Source organism: Lithobates pipiens, unplaced genomic scaffold (assembly GCF_037356315.1).
Source record: "Lithobates pipiens isolate NorthernLeopardFrog02 unplaced genomic scaffold, aLitPip1_a1.2 Scaffold_25, whole genome shotgun sequence".
Lineage (NCBI taxonomy): Eukaryota > Metazoa > Chordata > Amphibia > Anura > Ranidae > Lithobates > Lithobates pipiens.
This window is the reverse complement of record NW_027507787.1, coordinates 40,346,237-40,366,745: the sequence shown is the minus strand read 5'-3', so window position 1 is coordinate 40,366,745 and position 20,509 is coordinate 40,346,237. Positions and strand designations below refer to the sequence as shown.

At 42.0% G+C, this 20,509-nt stretch overlaps 1 protein-coding gene across 1 annotated transcript in view; it reads left to right on the top strand.

Moving 5' to 3' along the window:
- The window catches only part of SORBS1 (sorbin and SH3 domain containing 1), a 582,779-nt gene that overhangs the window by 225,035 nt on the left and 337,235 nt on the right, over nucleotides 1-20,509 (top strand). The window contains exon 3 of the mRNA XM_077454315.1: nucleotides 3,707-3,763. The gene's annotated coding sequence lies outside the window, so the exon portion shown is untranslated. The remainder of the gene's footprint in view (nucleotides 1-3,706; nucleotides 3,764-20,509) is intronic.

Genomic DNA, 20,509 nt, shown 5'->3' with positions numbered 1-20,509 from the left:
TACACAGACTTTGAATCAAGACTGATCATAAGGGTTGCCACCCATCTGGGATTCACCCAGATGGTCCAGGTTTTTCAGATCGCCTTAAACCGCTTGTGCCGCAAATTCCCTCTTCTGGCCACTTATTACCAATGTTGCCAGAGCCAGCACAGTTCACCTCACCCTCCCCGACAGACGGAGCGAGAGCTCGATCTGCTCCTCCCCCTCCCCCTCCCTACCCCTCTGCCTGCGTGTCTACACTCCATTCCCCGGCATGCTGTGCCTCAAAATAGGGATGTGTGGGCAGGAAGTTTGAAGCCAAGCAGCCATCAGATACATTGTGAATGAAAGGTGCCGATGCCTAAGCTTCCATTCCTGGGCTCATCATCCTCTGTCTGTGACTGAAATCTCCCCCTCCCTCCCTTCTCTCTCTTGCCTCCAAGTGAGTAAGTGCACTAAGGTAAGAGGGGGACCCAAATGTAAGGGGTGCTCTGTGGACTCTGATGTAAGAGGGGCTTTGGGGACCCTGTTTTATTTGGGAATCCTGGGAACTCTTCCCCCTTTACACTGGAGTCAATACAGTGCTCTGCTAAAGTGTTCGGGTTTGGCTTGAAGAAAAAGTGGCAAACCTACTGGTCATGGGAGAAGGGAGTTGGCTGTAGGGAGAACTGTCAGTGCAGCTGGAAACACTCAAGGTATCGGCACAACTCAGTCCACAATGCCTGCTGTACCTTATGATTACAGGGGTCTAGTCCAGGTGCCGAAAGTAACTAGCTGACTTTTTGTTCAGAGAAAACTCTCCTAAGCAGGCTGGAGGCAGTGGGAGAGGAGAAAGCAGAGCAGCCGATCACATACTACATATTGCTACTTGAATAAACAAAGCCACAGGCTGGGTACCTGCATGCACAAGGGCTCAAAGGTCCGTTTCAGGAGTTGGATGAGAAGGCAGTGGGTCCTTGCTGGCTATGCCCTGGAGTCTGGATGCAGGGGGAGCCAACAGAGGAGAGCTGGAGGTGCTGGGTGAGAAAAGCAAAAAGTCAGGGATGACAACACAGGGTCGAAATTGGGGTATGTAATTAAGGTGTGCATTTCATGAAAACAAGTTTTATTTAAATATATCATTGGCATGTTGATGAAAGGGGAATGATTAACCAAGGATGTATGGCAACTTCTCAGTTTTTTTTTTGTTTAGTCTGCTAGGTTAAACGAAAGAAAAACTTCCCATATGAACCTAACTTAAGAATACCTAAGCTGGAAGGGTATATGTGCATTTGACAGGTTGAATCAGATTAGTTGATGTGCACTGTGGACACATTCAGACACATGCATACTTGAGCCCCAGTTGTAGTAGGTCTATCACACATGCTAGGAAGGGGTCCCCTTTTGTGGATTGAACATAGTTTGTAGCTTAGCTACCGGTACATTTGTGCTATCTTTAAACATCATGGAACCTTCACTATTACAATGGCATTAAAAGACATTGCAGTGGTTTATTCTGAGGTGCTTGACGTGAGCAATTAGTGGGCTCTTCTATTTCTGTTGATAAGTTTGGATGTGTACTTTATATAGATTAGTAAGTAGCTGAATATCTCCGCTTATAGGTCATCTATGTAGACATGTGATTGAGACGTCAAATGCAATCTTGGCTCATGTGTTATACTAAACAGTCATTAGTAAAGGTTGTCTGATCATGGCTGTTAAAAATCATGGCCATGTGAAATAGTGTTAGTGCTTTATTAATAGGCATTATATAGAATTATATCTATAAAATAAGTTTTCTTTACAAAATACAATTATTACCATATGTTGTTTTAAAATCACTATACCAGTTCAAGTCTTGTTCAAGTTTCCAAACAATTTACTGTCTGTGCAGCCTATAGTAATAAATCTATACGCTGCATAAATATGGGAGAATATGATTGGTTGTGTATCTGTACCTGCCCACAGCAACAAAAGGAACAAATGGTCTTGTGCAGCATCTGACTTTTGCATTACTATGTTTAAAGTATACCTGGTATAGGCTAAGCATCATAAACTGTCAGCTAACTAAAAAAACCTTTCTGCATAATCTGTTCTTTGTCTGAACACCCCAGGAGCCTTGAAACTAGGAAGCTTTATTAATATATTAACTTCTGTTTTATTGTATAGTGAAGATGTCATCCTGAACAGCCAATACCAAGTCATGAGAGTTGAGAGCGACAAATATTTGGGCCGAGACTTTTTAAAAAGAATGGATTATACATGCAGACTCCTGTAATGAGATAGTAAAATGCCCAGGTTAAAGTTTATGGTGGAAAATTTTAGGAAAAGTTTGCTTTAACAACTTCCTGCCCCCACTTCTGTTGCACACCATCTTAATGTTTCTGCTATAACAGTGCCTGTTGACCTAATAGGCCTTCCTATATTAAAGTAGAAGTAAAGTCCACTTTTGAGCTTGTATCTACAGGTAAGCCTATAATAAGGTGAATATCTCCTAAACTTGCCGTACCTTTTAGAGCTTTGTGCCAGGGCTCCTGCGTGTCATTATGACCCAGGCCATTCAGACATCACAAACCCGGAAGGAAGGTGGAAACACCAGGGAGTCGTGACAGTGCTGCGCTGGAGAGCTCCGTGTGCAGGTGAGTCTGTCATAGCGTTCTAGTATGTGGTGCATACTAGTACATTATGGCATAATTGGGGGCCCAATTTTTTATTTTTTGGGGGAGCGGATTATCACCAAAGTACAACTAAAGGCTTCAGTATGACCATTTTAAACAAGTCCTAAATCCAGTTACTATAGGATGCAAATCTCATAAAGTAAACCAAAAACTTTCTTTACCTTCCCTGACTGAGTCCAATCCTCCTTTACCTGTGTCTCACACGCCTCTACTTCCAAATGCTGCAGCTCGCAGTCTCAACAGAGTCAGTGCTGTCAATCCAGAAAGTAGTGGGCAGGACTGTAAACCTAGGGCAAGCAGGCACAGTCTACATGAGTGGCAACTCTGCCCTAAAGTCAGGATCGTTGTAGCATTGCTGTCACACATCACAGAAAGCTGCATTAGATGAACTTCAATAGCAAGTTCAACAGGTTTTTGAAGGACTTTGCAGGGGGGATACAGGAAAAAAAACCTGACCGGGGTTATAACCCTCCCTTCCACTATCCAAAAAAGGTTTTAGAAATGTTGTTTTTACTGGCGCTTTAAGAATGATACATTCCATATGGATTTTAGGCTCTTTTTACACTTGAGTCCCACAGAATCGTATGACAATGGAAATCACATTGGTTTCAAAGGTGACCATTCAAATCAATGCAACTCAGCATGGCACAATTTTGTAAAAGCTTCCTGTATTACTTTGGTGTGATTCCAGCACAATTTTGGCCCCATAAAATATGCAAACTACATTCAAGTTACACTACATGATCACGCTGAAAATCTTATTAAAATCAGATTGCAGCAGTGTAATCCTAGCCTTAGGATGGCCATACATTATATAATCTTGTATAATTTTCCTTTAGATTTACCAAAACCATATAAACCTAAACACTTTCAATCCAATCAGGCAGGGCCTTGCACTTCGTTGAAGGTTCTGTAAATCTAAATGAAATTGAACAAGAAAATTGTATAATGTATGGCCAGCCTAAATCTTACAATGTTGTGTCTTATTAAAAAAGTTTGCTTTTATTTTTTTTCAACTTTCTTGCGCTGTGTCCTACAAGTCACATTAATCCGTTTTTCATTTTTTTCAGAAACGTTAGCCACCAAGGCCTGTAGCCACTGTATGAAATAATGCCTGCATTCCTACGGTAAACCATTTATTTATATATATAATAATTATTATTATTATTATTTTTTTTTTTTAAACCTGAACATTTTTCTGTAGCTAGGCAAGCTAGACAAGAGTGGATATGCTCCATTCTCACGAATCATATATATATATATATATATATAATATTGTGTGTGTGTGTATTTGTATGTTCTTTTATATATATATAAATTTTCGTGTACGATTAATCGTTTTTTTTTTTTTTTTAATCCACTAATTTTGATTAATTATAACGCACATACAGATGCAACTACTTTTAGCTGATCTCCTTGCATTGCAACTCTGCATTAGTTAGTGGTAAATTTGTTATACGCTATATACAATCACCCAACACTAGTTAATTTCCACAATCCATGACTTAACTTCTGAGTTCTCACAAATACATTTTTAAATTCAAACTGAAGCACTGACGTAAGTAATTTTTTTTTCCACAGTAGCATGACAATACCTCCATCTCCGGTCTAACTAATCACTCTCACCTTATGGCATGGACCCCTGTGCACAAAGGTGGTCATGCAAGTGGGAATCAAAAGGGTTAACGTGAACCATAAATTTCTCTCACGTCTCCTTAGATCTCAGCAAGGACGCCAGGTTATGGGTAGATAGAAAAGATCTAAGTGCTCATTGCTTAAGTTTAAGATTTAATTTTTGTGTTCAAACACAAACTACTCACATAAAGATGATAAAAACACAGCATGTAAAGCCGACAATCGTGTTAGTTCCGTAGGACAGCAGCGGGTGATGTCATGCGTAGCTCCTCCCCCGTATGCGGTACGTTCAATCAGAACTTCGATGTCACCAGACTCCTCCCCCCTTCCCCAGGTCCCTCCGTCTGCTAATGAAGGGAAGGGGGAAGGGGGGAGGAGTCCGGTGACATTGAAGTTCTGATTGAACGTACCGCGTACCGGGGAGGAGCTACGCATGACATCACGTCTGTCCGTGACGTCACTGGATCGCCGATGGAACTCCCTGAAGACCCAGAAGCCGGCGGAGAGGTGAGTACCTATCAAAATAATTTTGATCGATCAAAAAAATGAATCGAACAATTAATCTTTAATTTCCACAGCCCTTATATATATAATCACCAGTGCTGAATGTGTCTGGGTTTCTCCAATAACTAGAATAGCAAGAATATTATTCTTATTATACAGGATTTCTATAGAACCAACAGTTGGCGCAGCACTTTACAAAATGGATATAATTTAGCATGCCATATATGTCATGTATGATGGTGGTCATAATTAGAAGCATATATTGCCAAAGGTGAAAACTAATGACACATTTTAAGCATCTCCCTGTATCTGTGGCACTTTTCATTGCTCCTCTTGTTTTGATCGGTATACAGTGCATCCGGAAAAAATTCACAGCTCTTGACTTTTTCTAGATTGTGTCATGTTACAGCCTTATTCCAAAATGGATTAAATTCATTATTTTCTTAAAAATTCTACAAACATTTTTTTTATTTTTTAATACATTTGCAAAGATTTCAAACAAACGTCTTTCACTGTGTCATTATGGGAATTTTGAGGAAAATAATGAATTTAATTAATTTAATCCACTTTGGAATAAGGCTGTAACATAAAATGTGGAAAAAGTGAGTCACTGTGAATACCGTACTTTCCGGATGCACTGTAGATAGACAGTAGTATTATAACTGGGCAATTTCACTGCACTAAATGTTAATATTCACATTTTATACATCTTTATCCTTAGTGGAGCTTTTTTTGTAATAATAATTATATACAGCAATGTTGCTCCTCTTTTAGAATTCAGTGCAGGTGCTATTGGGGCAGCATAGAAAGGATGTAACCCAGAGTAAGATTTCTTCCATTTGTCTTCTCTACCTCAGTAAGTGTCTGATCGTTGCCTCCCTTGAGTTTAGCTTGTACACCGATGCAGGGATAGCGACCAGCTTGTCCCTGTGCCTTTGCTATTACCAGAGAAAATATTCCTGGGAACTAAAGTCCTAGTATCGGCATGGGAATAGAGACGTACGCTTGTATGGAGAAGAAATGTCAACCTAGGAACAGACAAAGAACAAATCTGGTCCTTGGGGTGGGCAGGATGACCAGTACGCTTAGCTGTTAACTGCCTACAGTTGCATTGTTTATCCCCTTGACACTTGTGGTAGTGTGGGTGCGATGTGAGTGCAACTTGTAGGGCCTGGGAACGAAGATCCTAAAATTCTAATTATTTTTGGAAAAGATTTATTATTTCCTAAACTTTCAATGTTCTATTAGGAATTTTGTTTAACAAGAAAAAGCACAGCTGGGGGGACACATAGTATAGGGTTGGGATTTCTGCAATAGATTTGCAAACCTTAACCTCCAGACTTTTTTCTCAAAAATTTTGTTCTGAATTGCATCCAGTTTTGTGTGCCCTGCTTGTGAAATAAAAATCTGTAAGCAATTTGTGCAGAATATTCCTATCGGCTGTAATCCCATCCTTTTGTAACCCATCACACCTCATTCTGGTTTACAAGATGTGGCCTTATGATTTCCCAACATGCTGCTCCACCTTTACAGCTAACAGTTGTTTTGTCAGCCAGTAATAGTTGTGTTAACCACTTCAGCCCCGGAAGGTTTTAGCCCCTTAATGACTAGGCCATTTTTTGGCGATAAGACTTTGTGTTACTTTAACTGACAATTGTGCTGTCTTGCGATGCGTTTACCAAAATAAAATTGATGTCCTTTTTTTTTCCCCCACAAATAGAGCTTTCTTTTGGTGGTATTTGATCACCTCTGCAGTTTTAATTTTTTGCGCTATAAACAAAAAAATATATTTTTTACTTTCTGCTATAAAACATATCCAATAAAAAAATGTAAATCAAATTTCCCTCGTCAATTTAGGCCAATATGTATTCTGCTACATATTTTTGGGAAATAAAAAAAAAATCCCAAAAGGCGTACATTGATTGGTTTGTGCAAAAGTTATAGCGTCTACAAACGATGGGATATTTTTATGGAATTTGTATTTTTTATTTTTTTACTAGTAATGGCTGCAATCAACGATTTATAGTACTGCGACATTGCGGTGGACACATCGGACACCTAACAAACTTTTGATGCTTTTTTGGGGACCAGTGAAACTAATGCTATAAATTTTGCACTGTAACTGTACTATTGGGACTGGCAGGGAAGGGTTTAACATCAGGGGCAATCAAAGGGTTAACTATGTCCCTGGGGATGCTTGCCAACTGGGGGGGAGTTGCTCTGACTGGGGGAAGACAGAGATCAATGTTCCTGCTTAAGAGGAACAAAAGAGCTCCATCTTCTCCCCTGTCAGTACGGCGATCTGCCTTGTGGCCAGCGAACATCGGGTCCGCCGAACCCGCTGATTGTCATCCTCATGTGTCCAATCAGTGTGCGATTGCACCTCTGGCAGCGTGTGCATGCCCCAAAGTGGCTATTGCATGAAATCACATACAGGTACATGATTTTGTGCTATGGAGCTGACCTGCCGATGTAAATATGCGGCTTAAAGTGGTTGAAAAGGCTCCAGGTTTTTTACCTTCATTCATACCTTCTTCTAAAAAAACCTTCTGTGTTCTCTCCCCCCCCCCCCCACAGCCCCATAATACTAACCTGAGCTCCCTCTCGATCCAGTGATGTGCACGAGAGCCCCGGCTGTCCCAGGACTCCCTCTCCTGCTGAGTCAATCAATAGCCAGTGAGCCACTGAGGAGAGAGCAAAGGCATGGCCGAGCCACAGCTCTGTGTCTGTATCGCATGCAGCACCTACCAGTGCCCCCATAGCAAGTGGTGTGCTACTGGGGACACTGGGTCGGGGGGGGGGGTGCAGGAGTGCTGTGCGGGGGACCACTGATAAGAAATAGATATTTGTTGACCCAAAAATTGGCAACTGAAGGCATGTGAAACCTGAATGTATCTGAAGTAATAATGAGGTGGTAAATTGAATTTAGAGTTTGAAAAGTGAGCTAGCCAGAGTTTCGTGTAATATGCTCCAGTGTCTTAAAGAGGAAGTAAACCCTGATGAGTTTACTTCCTCTTTCATTCCCTGCAAAGGCAAAGAATAATGGACTACTATGCATCGCATAGTAGCCCATTATGTGTCACTTACCTGACACAGGAGCCAGCGAAGTCGCCGCTGTCCCCTGTAGTCCGCCGCATCCATCTTGTTGGTGGGGTCTCGCAGCTCCTCCGCTGTCATTCGGCAAAGCCGCGATGACGTCACTCCCGCGCATGCGCACGGGAGTTGACACGCGCGACAGCTCCATTCTTGGAAATGCCGCACTCAGTGCGCCTGCGCGCCGCTGTCTACGGCGCATGCGCCGTAGACAGCGGTGCCCGTTTTCGGGCAAATATCTCCTAAACCATATAGGTTTAGGAGATATTGCTTGGACCTACAGGTAAGCCTTAATCTAGGCTTACCTGTAGGTCAAAGTGGTTTGTAAGGGAGATGGGGTCGTGGGGGGGGGGGGGGGTAGATTCCAGGACCATTCCCACTTTCCAAGCCTGTAGTGTGGTACACATGGAAGGGGATAAGACCATGAGGGGGCTTCCAGGGATCTAACAATTGCTATCTACAACACAACACAGGAGTTAGTAAGATCAGGCTGCAGTCACCAGTAGGCTGTTACTAGTTGTGTTGCTAGAACGTACGTAAAGCACTCTAGCATGGCCAGGCCCCTTCTGTCAATCGACTTGGTAAGAGTAGTGTATTTGTACCTGGGTGGTTCGGATTCCCAAGTGAACAACAGAAATAAATGACTTAGCGTGACAAAAAAAAAAGTATGCAGGAGCCATTCTGGGGAGTTCCTAAAGAGGTACGTAAATTATGGGAGGATTTTCATTTTCAAAAGGTTTATACGACCAATCAAAGAAAGAGGCAGGTTGGCCCATGTCTTCAATTTAGGTTTTATGTCTGCCAATACCCAGTCTAGGTTTAGTGCCATATAATCATTACTCTGCCTAGAAATCACTTTACCTAATAAGTAAATTTGTCTACCCATTGGAGTGGGAGAGTGGCAGCAGAGGAGGCCCCCTTGTCTACCTGGAACAGTAGTGATTTGTGACAGTTGACTCACAGGCTCATGAAGGCGGAGTAGGTATTCATGACTTGGAGAGCACCCTGCAGGAAGGGATCGGCATTCATTGAGGAATAGTAAGAGATCATCGGCATAAAGTGCCACGCTCTCCTCCAGCCAATCCACCCGCAGGCCACAAACCTCAGGAGAGATGCTTCTGCTATGGGTTCCTTCACAAGAGCAAAAATGGTTGGGGAGAGGGGGCAGCCCTGCCTGGTACCTCTCTACAGCTGGAAGGAAGACTATTCATCCTAATGGTAGCTAGGGGGCCTGTGTACAGCATGTATGTTGGAAAACCACTCTATACAACTTCAACTTCCCTTTCCCTTGTTTCTGGAAGCTCAGACAAGCTGTATAAATGTGGTATTTTGGCTGTAGAGAAGACTTTGGATAAACAGGTACAATGTATTTTTGTTAATTCCTTGGATACATTAATGTTTACACTACGCGGTTAACAGTGTATACTTGCTTAGTATTTAGCGCTGCTTGTTCCATATTGTTTGTAAGGAATATTGTGCACAATGTATGTAGGAGGATTTGTTTTATCTCATTGTATCATCTGAGTCCAGTCAATTCACTAAGTATATGTAAGGGTTTTCAACCACTTTAAGGCATCCCTCAAACCTGTTATTTGAAAGATTTGTGTATTTTATATGTCCCTCTTGAAGTTGCATGAACCATGACTTCACTGTCATATTTTATTTTGTGGCATTGGTACAGGCTCACTAAGGCAGTGTCCAGTTTCCTCTGCCTCTTCTTCTTCTTTTTTTTTTCTACAATAGCTTGCCTATTAACCTTGAAAAATGGATAGCGGCCTAAAATAAAATTTCACAATCATCAAACCGGAATGAAAATGTACTTAAAAAAGAACTAATACAACCACTACATCTGAGAACTGGTAAATTACAAGATATAATTTTCTTTAGATATACATTACCTGAAATCTCAACAATGGTACACAAATGGCATACCTAATGAAGGGGGGGGGGGGGGGGGGAGTTAACTATTCCCTGCCTCACAGTGGTGGCTGGTTGATTTAGTTTTTTTTTTTTTTGAGGTGGGGGGCAGCAAACAATCCATCTGCTGCCCCCCCCCCTTCATTAGCCGCTGGATCTAACCACGTGGTAAACCCCCTGCCTCCCCCCCCCATTGGAATCCATGGTCCGGTGTCCCTGTATGTAGATCAGGGGGCCGTACGCATGGATGTGGGGGCAGCGCTCGTGCGCCCCTAGTGGATGGCTACCACTGCTTCTTCATCTAAACTAGAAAAAAAATGCCTTTTAGATACAGTTTGATTTTTCTCAATAAAGAAAGTCACATCTTATTGGCTGAATTAAAAAATGTGTCTGGACAGAGTTACAATTACTTTGGCAAATACAGCAGATCATGTGTATTTAAACTGCTTATTTAACTTTATTTAACTTTATTTATGTTTATACAATTTTATTTTATTTTACTTTATTCTTTCTAATTTTCTATTACCGTACTTAAAATGTTTTGGCTGGAGTTGGCCCTTAACTAACACTTACACAAGAAAGCATTTTATTTTTTTTATATAATGAAAAAAGTCTTCAGAAAGTCCAATATTCTTATGTGTTGCTTTTGAATTATAGCTCATTTTTGTGCAAAGAAATGGAAAACAAACTACATCTTTTGCCTGATAATAATTAGCTGTGATCACATTGTAATAAGCTGTGCTTCACGGCCTCAGCAAAAACTATTCAGCTAAAACAAATTCAGCAGGCGTTACCGGCACCAATCTCTATCTTTTTTATTTATCATATTGCTTTGGAGAGGCTAATAATGATTATGGGGGTTAAGTACAGAAAATGGCTGACTTTTTTTTTTTTTTTTGTCTAAATTATTTGCAATCTGTTTCTCCTAGTGAATGCAGCTCCAGTGTAAATGAACAGGAGTGTACAGAGAAGGCCAAATGCTTTTCCTGAATGTATGGAACCAATTTACTGGTTTCCGTACCAAGCACATCATGTCTGTATTGGACGGGAGCCGTAATGTTTGCAGAACAAAACCTTATGTGGAGGCAGAGTGCTTAATGTGTTTCTCTTCGGAGATGGAGATTACAATCCACATCTGAAGGCCTGACTTTCTCACATGTTCATGTCACCTCTGTGGATCATGGACAGAATGTTGCCCCCCACTGGGCGGATGCCTGATTGTACGCACTGCTCCGTGATTACTCCTTCCTTTCTGTCATAATTATATACCTTGGAGTGCTTGACATTTGTGGTGGCTGTTTCACAAATTGTACTTGATACAATTATCAGGGAGCAGTATCGTCATTTCAACTCTTGGCAAATAAAAGTATTTCTATTCAATATAAATGTTAAGTTAAAAGTGAGAAAAATATTAACCATGTTACTGTAACTGTAATATCGGTCTATAAGCAGATATATATTCCAATAAAAAAGACCAATATTTTTTTACACTTATTAAAAAATCCTTTAAAACTGTATTAAACCCAAAACCAAAAATGTGATATATTGCAGCTTTCCAATTATTAGATGTGGTGGCTGCATTAGTTTGCTTATTTTAAGCTTTTTTTTTACCTCTTCTGTTTTCACCTGGTGATCTGGCCAGTAACACACCACCTATATTAGAGGGGCCCCTCTCTGTATGAAGGAGAATGTGACATCTGTTGGGGCGTGCTGGATGGACTAGCAGCTTTAGATATACCAGTGGTCTCCAAACTGCTGCCCCTTTGCTCGCCTTTATCTGGCCCTTTGGGCACTGTTCCTCCCACTGACACCATCGTTTGGGCATTATTCCTCCTATTGACACCAATGATGGGGTACTATTCCTCCCACTGACACCATTGATTCGGCATTATTCCTCCCCTTGACACCAATAATGGGGTACTATTCCTCTGATTGGCCCCAGCGATTGGTGACTATTCTTCCCACTGACCTGAAACCTCTAAAGTCTGAAGGACCCTTTGTGTAGAAAGTGTGGAGACTCCTGAGGTATACTAACAAAATTAAGCGTAACTCCAGCTAACACTTTATACTCACAACAAAGTTTTTTTTTTTTACATTTTTGGGATAAAGGTTTTACATAAATAAAAGATGATCATTGTAAGCACCCCTGCCAGAGTTAATTGGTTTGTCTCAACCCTGTAACTGCTACATCTGCAGGAGAGCTTGTTCTTTTGAGAAATAACAGACTTACTGGCAGGATCACCAGGTAAAAATATAGGAAAGAAAGCTTAAAACAATGAAAAAAAGAAAACGAATGCAGCCAGCACATATAGGAACAGGTAAGCTGCAATATAATAAATATTTGATTTTGGGTTTAATGCTGCTTTATGGAATTTTTTAATTGTTCCAAAATTTGTTTTGTAAAGACTATTGAAATTGACTCTCTGCAGCATTCAGACGAAGAGAGGAAGGGAATATACTGTGTATGTCAGTTAGACTCTTTATTGCACGCGGTGTTGATAACATAGAGGTTGCAGATAGGAGGAAAGAGCAGAGATGACCTCTTCCACTATTAAATCACCGGCTGGAGCAGGTCTATGAACAAGCTATAAACAGGAACCTGTTTGACCTGTCCAGTGGGAGTAACTTGCTCTCCTAAATGGTTGCATAGAATTAAACATCACGTGATAGATGGAACAGTTTATAATAAACCTGCACATTCAGTATAGGTCGAAGTTCTTCATAGTAATTTTTATTTTATACATCCTATCCACCATTTGTTTTGGTACCTTGTTGGCCCCTTTACTTTATTTCTATTGAGAAATTACTATATATTGTCATACTGAGCTGTGAATGGTGTTTGTTTTTGTCTTCCTTGGCTGTGTCTTTGGACTGCAGTGGATTTCCTCTATGACAGCAAACATCTACTGCAGATTAACCTTTCATGTGGTTTACTTTGCTGTTCTCCTTGAAGGCTCCAGCCATAGCCACAACAGGCAATGCAGCTGCTTATGATTTATTGTAACATTATAATTTAGGGCAAATATCTGTTGGTAAAATATACTGTATATACAGTTGAGGAAAGGAATTTAACTCTGGGTAGATATAGAAGAAAATGACAATAATAATCCAGTTATGTGGTCCCTAAAAACCCTTAAAGTAGAACTCCAGATAAAACATTTTATCTTCCATAGGGTGGGAAAGAGTAAAAAAAAATGTTGGCTTAATTTCTGCCTTATAGTCTCAGCTCAATAGTGGTCCCTCACTTCGCCTTTGTCCACCACGGCCATCCACAATACCTGGCCCATCTGGGTATGGAGGAGTATGGGACCTTTTTCTTGTGATGGTGTTCAGGTCTAGCAGCCAATCTTTAGGCCCAAGCTCTGTTGCATGACCAGGGGTGTTATAATACTGCCCCCCTGGGTTGCTAACACCAGTTATTTAAGTGCCAGTTGTGAAAGAGGAAGAAGAAGCGAGGGATCGTTGGTGAGGTGAGTTTTGGGGACCCCCTTTTGCAGAGATGCTTTCGCTTTGCCCCGTGAGGGGGAGGGATACAGCTGTGTCTGGGACTGTCACATAAGTGCAAATTTAAATGTTTGTGCATACATGGACCCTATTGTTTTACCACTGCTCGGGGCTAACATGTAATATCAACAATGTGTAGTCAGCGCCCTTCAATAATTTACATCTTAGGTATTCTTTGCATGTAACACTGCTGCTTGCATGACTCATTCAATGCTGACATTTAACCACTTCAATACCGGGCCTATTCTGGCACTTCTCTCCTACATGTAAAAATCATAATTTTTTACTAGAAAATTACACAGAACCCCAAAACATTATGTTTTTTTTATTTAGCAGACACCCTAGGGAATAAAATGGCGGTCATTGCAACTTTTTATCTTGCATGGTATTTGCACAATAATTATTCAAACGCCTCTGTTCATGAATTTAAAAAATAACAACGTGAGCTACCAGGGACAGGGGCATTTAGAATTATTATTATTTTTTTGACACTTTTTATTTTTATTTTATTTTTTTTTTATCACTTTTATTCCTATTACAAGGAATGTAAACATCCCTTGTAATAGGAATCTATTGTGATAGGATTAGGAATCTATTGTGACAGGTCCTCTATGTAGAGATGCGGGGTCAATAACACCCCACATCTCTCCTCCAGGCTGGAAAGCATGAGATCGAGAAAAAAAAATCACGATCTCATGCTGACAGCCATGATCGTGGCTTTGTTTACTTCCAGGAAGCCTCCGACGGTCATAGAGATGACCAGAAATCTCTATCGTAGTCATCCGGCGCCGCCCAATTCTTTCTCTGGGCCCCCAGTGGCACGGGAGAGCCCAGAGAAGCAGCCTATAAGAACGATCAAGTGGTGGAACTGCTGCTATGATCATTATTATCGTGCACGGAATCGTTAGCTGGAAAGCATGATATCTGAATGATGCCTGTAACTGCAGGCATCATTCAGCTATCCCTGCACAAAGTCAAGGACGTCATTTGACGCCCTAAGGTATTGAAGTGGTTAAATATCAATAGACAACAATTTTTTATGCAGGATCATATTGCCAGCTTCTGCCAGCAAGATTCTGCATAATTTTTATATACCCATCTGAGTGAGCTCTCAAAATGGCATACATGTGAGTAAACTTTATTTATTTTTATTTTTTTATTTGTTGTTAAAAAAAACAAAAAAAACTTGCCTGGAGTTCTGCTTTAACTCGCATAGCTCTGATATTTTTATATAGCTATTTGATTGTGTTTTCAAAGTTTTATTTATAACAGCGACTTTTTAATTCTGTCATGTCTTGGATGGTGCCAGATAAAGAACTTGTTTGGAGAAGGTGCTGGAAGCAGCAATAGATGATCATGGTAGGTAATGCCCCCAGACAGTGAGTAGGAACTAAAATCCCTTTTATCTGCTACCTGTCTTTACTGAAAGGGTCCAGGGAGTGTCCCTGCAATCCTTATCTTATTGTCAGGAAGTTCCTGGGGGGGGGGGGGGGGGGGCTGTTATATTTCACAAACAACCCCAAACAGTCTCAAGACAAGTATTTGATATTTCCAGTAATTGGACTTGTTTCACTTCAACTATTTTTGAAAAAAAGCAGATTGTCTTTGTAAGGATGACCAGACATATGTCATTCACCAAAGATAAAGCACTTCTAAGACCTATGTCCTGAATCCTCAAATGCAGCTTGCAGGTGCTCATTCCTCCCACACACAATTATGAAAAGTTCTGGAGCTGCACACACTCTGCCAAAGGGTAACATTTATTTGATTGTTCGGCACAAGCACACAAGCTCCACCCAGGATGCTCCCTTTAACATGTTTCACTCCCTACTGGGGCTTAATCATGGAGCTCTATGAATAGTTAACTTTACCCTTTGGGAGTGGCTACACATAGCCCTATTAATAAAAGTGACGGGGCCATGTTTAAGCAGCGCATTAGATGATTGGGTGCCCTAATTCCTCCTGTATTGAATTGTATTGTAACAAGGCTGTCTGCCCTCATGTAAAGCTCTGCGCAAACTGTTGGCACTATATAAATCCTGTATAATAATTGGGGTATGCAGGGGTTATTAACAGGATGATGAAACCTTTTTCTATGATCCAAACTGATCATTACAGGTCCAGAGAGTAGAATTTTTGATGCTCTAAACAGTGCAACCAAATTTGATGTATGTGTGACAGCGCTGGGTCAGCAGATGGTCTGGTGGTATTGGAAACACTGCGGGGTAAGTTATCCTTCTGGGGCTTGTACCCAAAGTAGGCTTGATGGGTACTTCTTATTAGGGTTCCAGGGTGAAGCCTCTCTTAAAGAAATGGGAAAGACGCTCCACAAGCAAATTTTTAGATGGATATAGAGGTGCACAACGTTTAATCTTTTCGCTACCGTTTTTGCTCCTTTTACGAGAAGGATTGTTTTTGCATTTTTAGCACTCATGTATAACAAATCATTTTAGGGCTGAAAATTACACAAAACCCCACAAAGAGAATTTTAGCGCACACAAACGCAATAAACTACCCAAATTGTTGGTAAAATATAAAAGACGAGGTTGCACCAAGTAAATAGATACCCAACATGTCAAACCTTAAATGTTTGCACCCTTGAAATGGCGACAAACTTTAGTACCCTATTTTTTCTATAGTCGACGGTTCAAAAGTTGTGGTTGTGCTAAAATTATTGCTCTCCAGCATGCATGGCGATCTAGTATAACGTGTATCGCAATCGTCATTTCCACATCCAACTGTTTGTATGTGCATATATGGTGGGGGGCCTCCAAAAATTTTGGGGGGGTTTTATGTGTTTGGTTGTAACTTTATTTTTTTTTTGCAAAAAATGTTCTTAACCTTTTTTTTCCATCACATTAGGGACCTCTATGTGATGATATTTAGGTGACAGGTTCTCTTTATTGAGATATGCAGGGACTAAAAGACCCTCCATGTCTCCTGGGCTCCACTGAATGTTTTGCAATACATAATGCAATATAATACATTGTTTCCCGGGTATGCTGGCAGTGGAAAGTGACAGGTGACCCGGTAGGGACATACTACACATTGCTTTCTGGGTCACAGCATGAAGGGGAGGAGAGCAGATGTGTGGCTGCTCTTCTCCCTCCTCTCCTCCCGCCATGTATTCTGCGCTCTGCTTGTCCATCTGTGGGGCCGGGACCGATATGGCGGATGCTGGTTTCGGGGGTGGGGGGGTGGGAGCAATTGGGCCCCCCCCCCGCTGTCCGGCTTGTATGATGTATGGACCTGTCAGTGAAAGGGTTAAAGATTGATTACACATTAGGGTAAATTTAAGGAGTTTGTTATCTGTTCACAGGTACCAGGTAGAGCCCACGCGTTTTGCCACTCCACATACGAGCAGCTTCTTATGGACCTCATTCTCAGCTGCATTGTTATTCCAATTCCACTTATTATTCTAGGTCCTTTCCAATCACATACATACACACATACACACACACACACACACACACACACACACACACACACACACACACACACACACACCCCAACACCATTACAGCCCTGATGAAGGGGAAGGCATTTCTCCAAAGATGTGTTGGCATTACCTAATACCTGTCTCCATACCATTGCAAGTCGGAAGCAACGTCAAAACGTCACTTCCGCCCATACCTCTTAAAGGGCCATTTTTTTTATTGCATTTTAGTTTAAATTTGAGATCTGAGGTCTTTTTGACCCCGGATCTCATATTTAAGAGGACCTGTCATGCTTTTTTTCTATTACAAGGGATGTTTACATTCCTTGTAATAGGAATAAAAGTGACACAATTTTTTTTTAAAAGAACATTGTAAAAATAAAAGGTAAAATAAATGAGAAAATTTTATTTTTTCTTTAAACACGCCCCTGTCCCGCCGAGCTCGCGTGCAGAAGCGAACACATACATGAGTAGCGCCCGCATATGAAAATGGTGTTCAAACCACACATATGTACACGATTGGTAGAGTGAGAGCAATAATTCTAGCCCTAGACCTCCTCTGTAACTCAAAACATGCAACCTCTAGAGTTTTTAAAACGTCGCCTATGGAGATCTTTAAGGGTATAAGTTTGTCGCCATTCCATGAGTGGGCACAATTTTTTTGATTATTTATTATTTTTGACATGTTGGGTATCAATTTACTCGGCGTAACATTATCTTTCACAATATAAAAAAAAATTGGGCTAACTTTACTGTTGTCTTATTAATTCAAAAAAAGTGTATTTTTTCCAAAAAAAGTGTGCTTGTAAGACCACTGCGCTAGTTCCACTAGTTCCTCTGTGTTGCCCCACTTTGAACATTGTCTTGCTCTGTACCTCGTCTTTCTCAATAAGCTTAATGTGAAAAACTGACCTATGCTTGTAACAGTATACTTGGAGGGGCCTCGTTATTTCACCCAGCTGGCTGTAAAATGTAACTGTACTGTATATTTATCGTTAATAAATTGCTGCTAGTTTATACAAATGGACTGCTATTGATGCATTTAATTACATGTGGGGAAAAAAAAAAGATTTTACAAAAGTTACTTTGTAACCTAGATCTTACCTTTTCATAAATCATTTGACATTACATATACCAGAGATGTTTTCTGTTCAAGGAAACAAGTGACTTACAGTAAGGAAGACGCAAAAAGAGGGAATACAGAACTGAACGTTGGCCATGAGACAATTGGGTAATTGATCTGTTGGTGTTGAATCTGAGCAGGGCATTATTTAAGTGAATGGATGACAACATGAGCCAGCAACTTCTACAAGAACTGCCTGGTGCACACAGATACGAAACCTGTTTTTGTGAATGTTTGCTGCAGGCAATGACATACAGTTGCTGCTGGAGTATGTGCTGCAGAAGTTACTGCAAAGAGGTTAGAGGAGATCAGCAGCATTGAAAAAAGATTAAAAAATCGAAAGAGTTACACATTGATTTATCAAAGTAAATTTTGTTCGTAGATCTGCTTTAATGATTAAGCACTTACTGACAGATAAAGCAAACAGCGTTTATTCCTTAAACTGCAACTGTACCTATATTATATTTGTCCTTAAACAAATCCTTCCGTCCATTGAGTGAAGACAGCCTGGTAAAATACTTACTTGCTCTAGCGATTTTAACTTTACAGCTCTGTCCTGTATCTCACAGTATTTGCAATAAGAGTTCTGGTTTTGCACCTGTAGGGTGCATTCACATCTGCAAATGCACCCTGCCGGGTGGCGTGACTGGAATCTGAGTGAGATGGAAGTCTGAGCTTCCTGCTCTCCACGGACACAGCTTCACATGGGGACATAGCTACATGCATATGGGCAGAAATCGCACCACCCGCTCGCAGAAACCGTGGAACCTTGGGACAGCCTCACCCACCGGGTCCCACGACCCAGGCCTACTTTACGCTGCCACCTGGGGCCACCATGTGGGAAGCAGAGAACATGGCATCGCTGCACGCCACACAGGTATCTTCTCCCCATCCTCCCGAGATCCTGGGCTTGCTGTGGATGACACCAGAGGATCCCATGGACAACACCCTGAATGGCAGGCCACCCGACGGTGGACTCGCTGCACAGTCCTCACCTCTGTCAGCCCCGCACAGCTGCCTCCATCTCTCCACGTGGAAAAACCACCGCCCTCTTGCTGGGACACTCTCGAAGCGGCTCCATTAACCCCATGGGTGAGTGCCTCTCTAATTCATTCTCTTACAAAGGTCCCATCTCTGGACTACCTCTCCCTGCGGGGCACTCCGCCGGTGTTCTGACACTGGGGACTCTCCCCTCCCCTTCCCATTCAGGCCGCTCACAATCCTTGGCCGAGGTCGCGGCCTACCTCTCCTCCTCTCCAGACCCCATCTTCTGTCCCGGGCTCTCCGAAGCCACAGAGGCCACTCCGCTCCTGGGACCCCAGCATCACAAGCCTCATAGCAGACCATCCACTGCCCTCACGTTTCCACCATCTCACAGGCACCCCACCTGCTTCCCAGGCAGCCTACCCAAGAGCAGAGACAGTAGTTTGAACCATGGGCCTCCCCCTCACAGGCTAAGGCCCATCATCAGCCTCTGCCCCAAATACTATTCATCCCCACCGCTGATGAGCTGGTCTCCTGGTGGGAGCAACTCCACTCTTTACCTACCAAGGAAGACTTCAAGCTCCTTATTTCTGAGGTTAAAGAGGCCTGCCGCAGTGAGATCAAAACACTTCAAAACACAAACAGACTTTCACCATCTGGCTACTCAGGTGGAGGACCGGGAAGAAGACCTCCAAACTACTAAGCTTGCCGTACACCACGTTAAGTCTCAACAGACAGACGATCGCTTTATGCTTGCAGACTTGCATCTTCATCCTCCATCCATCTCCTCAGAGAAATTATAGGGTGGTCCTTAAGAGCATAGACATAGGTAGGGTAGAAAAAGCCCTTCAAAAACTGTGCCAGCTTTATTATAAGGGCAACAAAGTCCATACCCTCCTGGCCCATAAACTCCGGGAGTAAACCCAATACGCCGACCCCTCAGGACCTGTGAGACCCTCCACTACCACCCTGACCATATAGCTCAATTACTCCGCAACTATTTCTTGGACCTTTACAATAACCCCTCCATACCGCAGATCCCAACCCTAGGCAGCTTCTCAGACCGTGTTCGAGTCTACCTGATGAAAAGTGGAGTGACCACCCTCCCTGTGGAAGCTTTACAGTCTCAACTCTCAGAAGAGGAGATTTCTGAGACTTTGAAACACCTGCCAAACAGTAAGGCCCCAGACCCTGATGGTCTCCCTTATAAATATAACAAGAGCTTCCTACCCAGCCTACTCCCACATATGCCCTGCTTGTTGAACGGATTTCTGAGCAGAGACAACATTCTGAGGGACATGTAGGCTTCCCACTTGACGTTAATACCCAAACCTGATAAAGACCACACACTGTGTGGGAACTACAGACCCATAGCTCTGTTGAATTCGGGCTAAAAAATTTCCACAAAATTGCTCTCCCTTCGTTTAAACTTTAGTCCTTCCCTCCTTGGTCCACAAAGATCAGGTGGGCTTTGTCCCAGGACGTCAGGTGGCTGACAACACTAGGAGAGTCATCAACTTAATAGACATCAGCAACAGACAAAATACTGAAGCACTCCTGCTAAGTTTAGATGCAGAGAAAGCCTTTGATAGGCTCAGCTGGCCATTCTTGTTCTCAACCCTTGAATATCTTGGCTTCAGGTGGCCATTCCTTCGGGCGATTAGACATCTCTATATA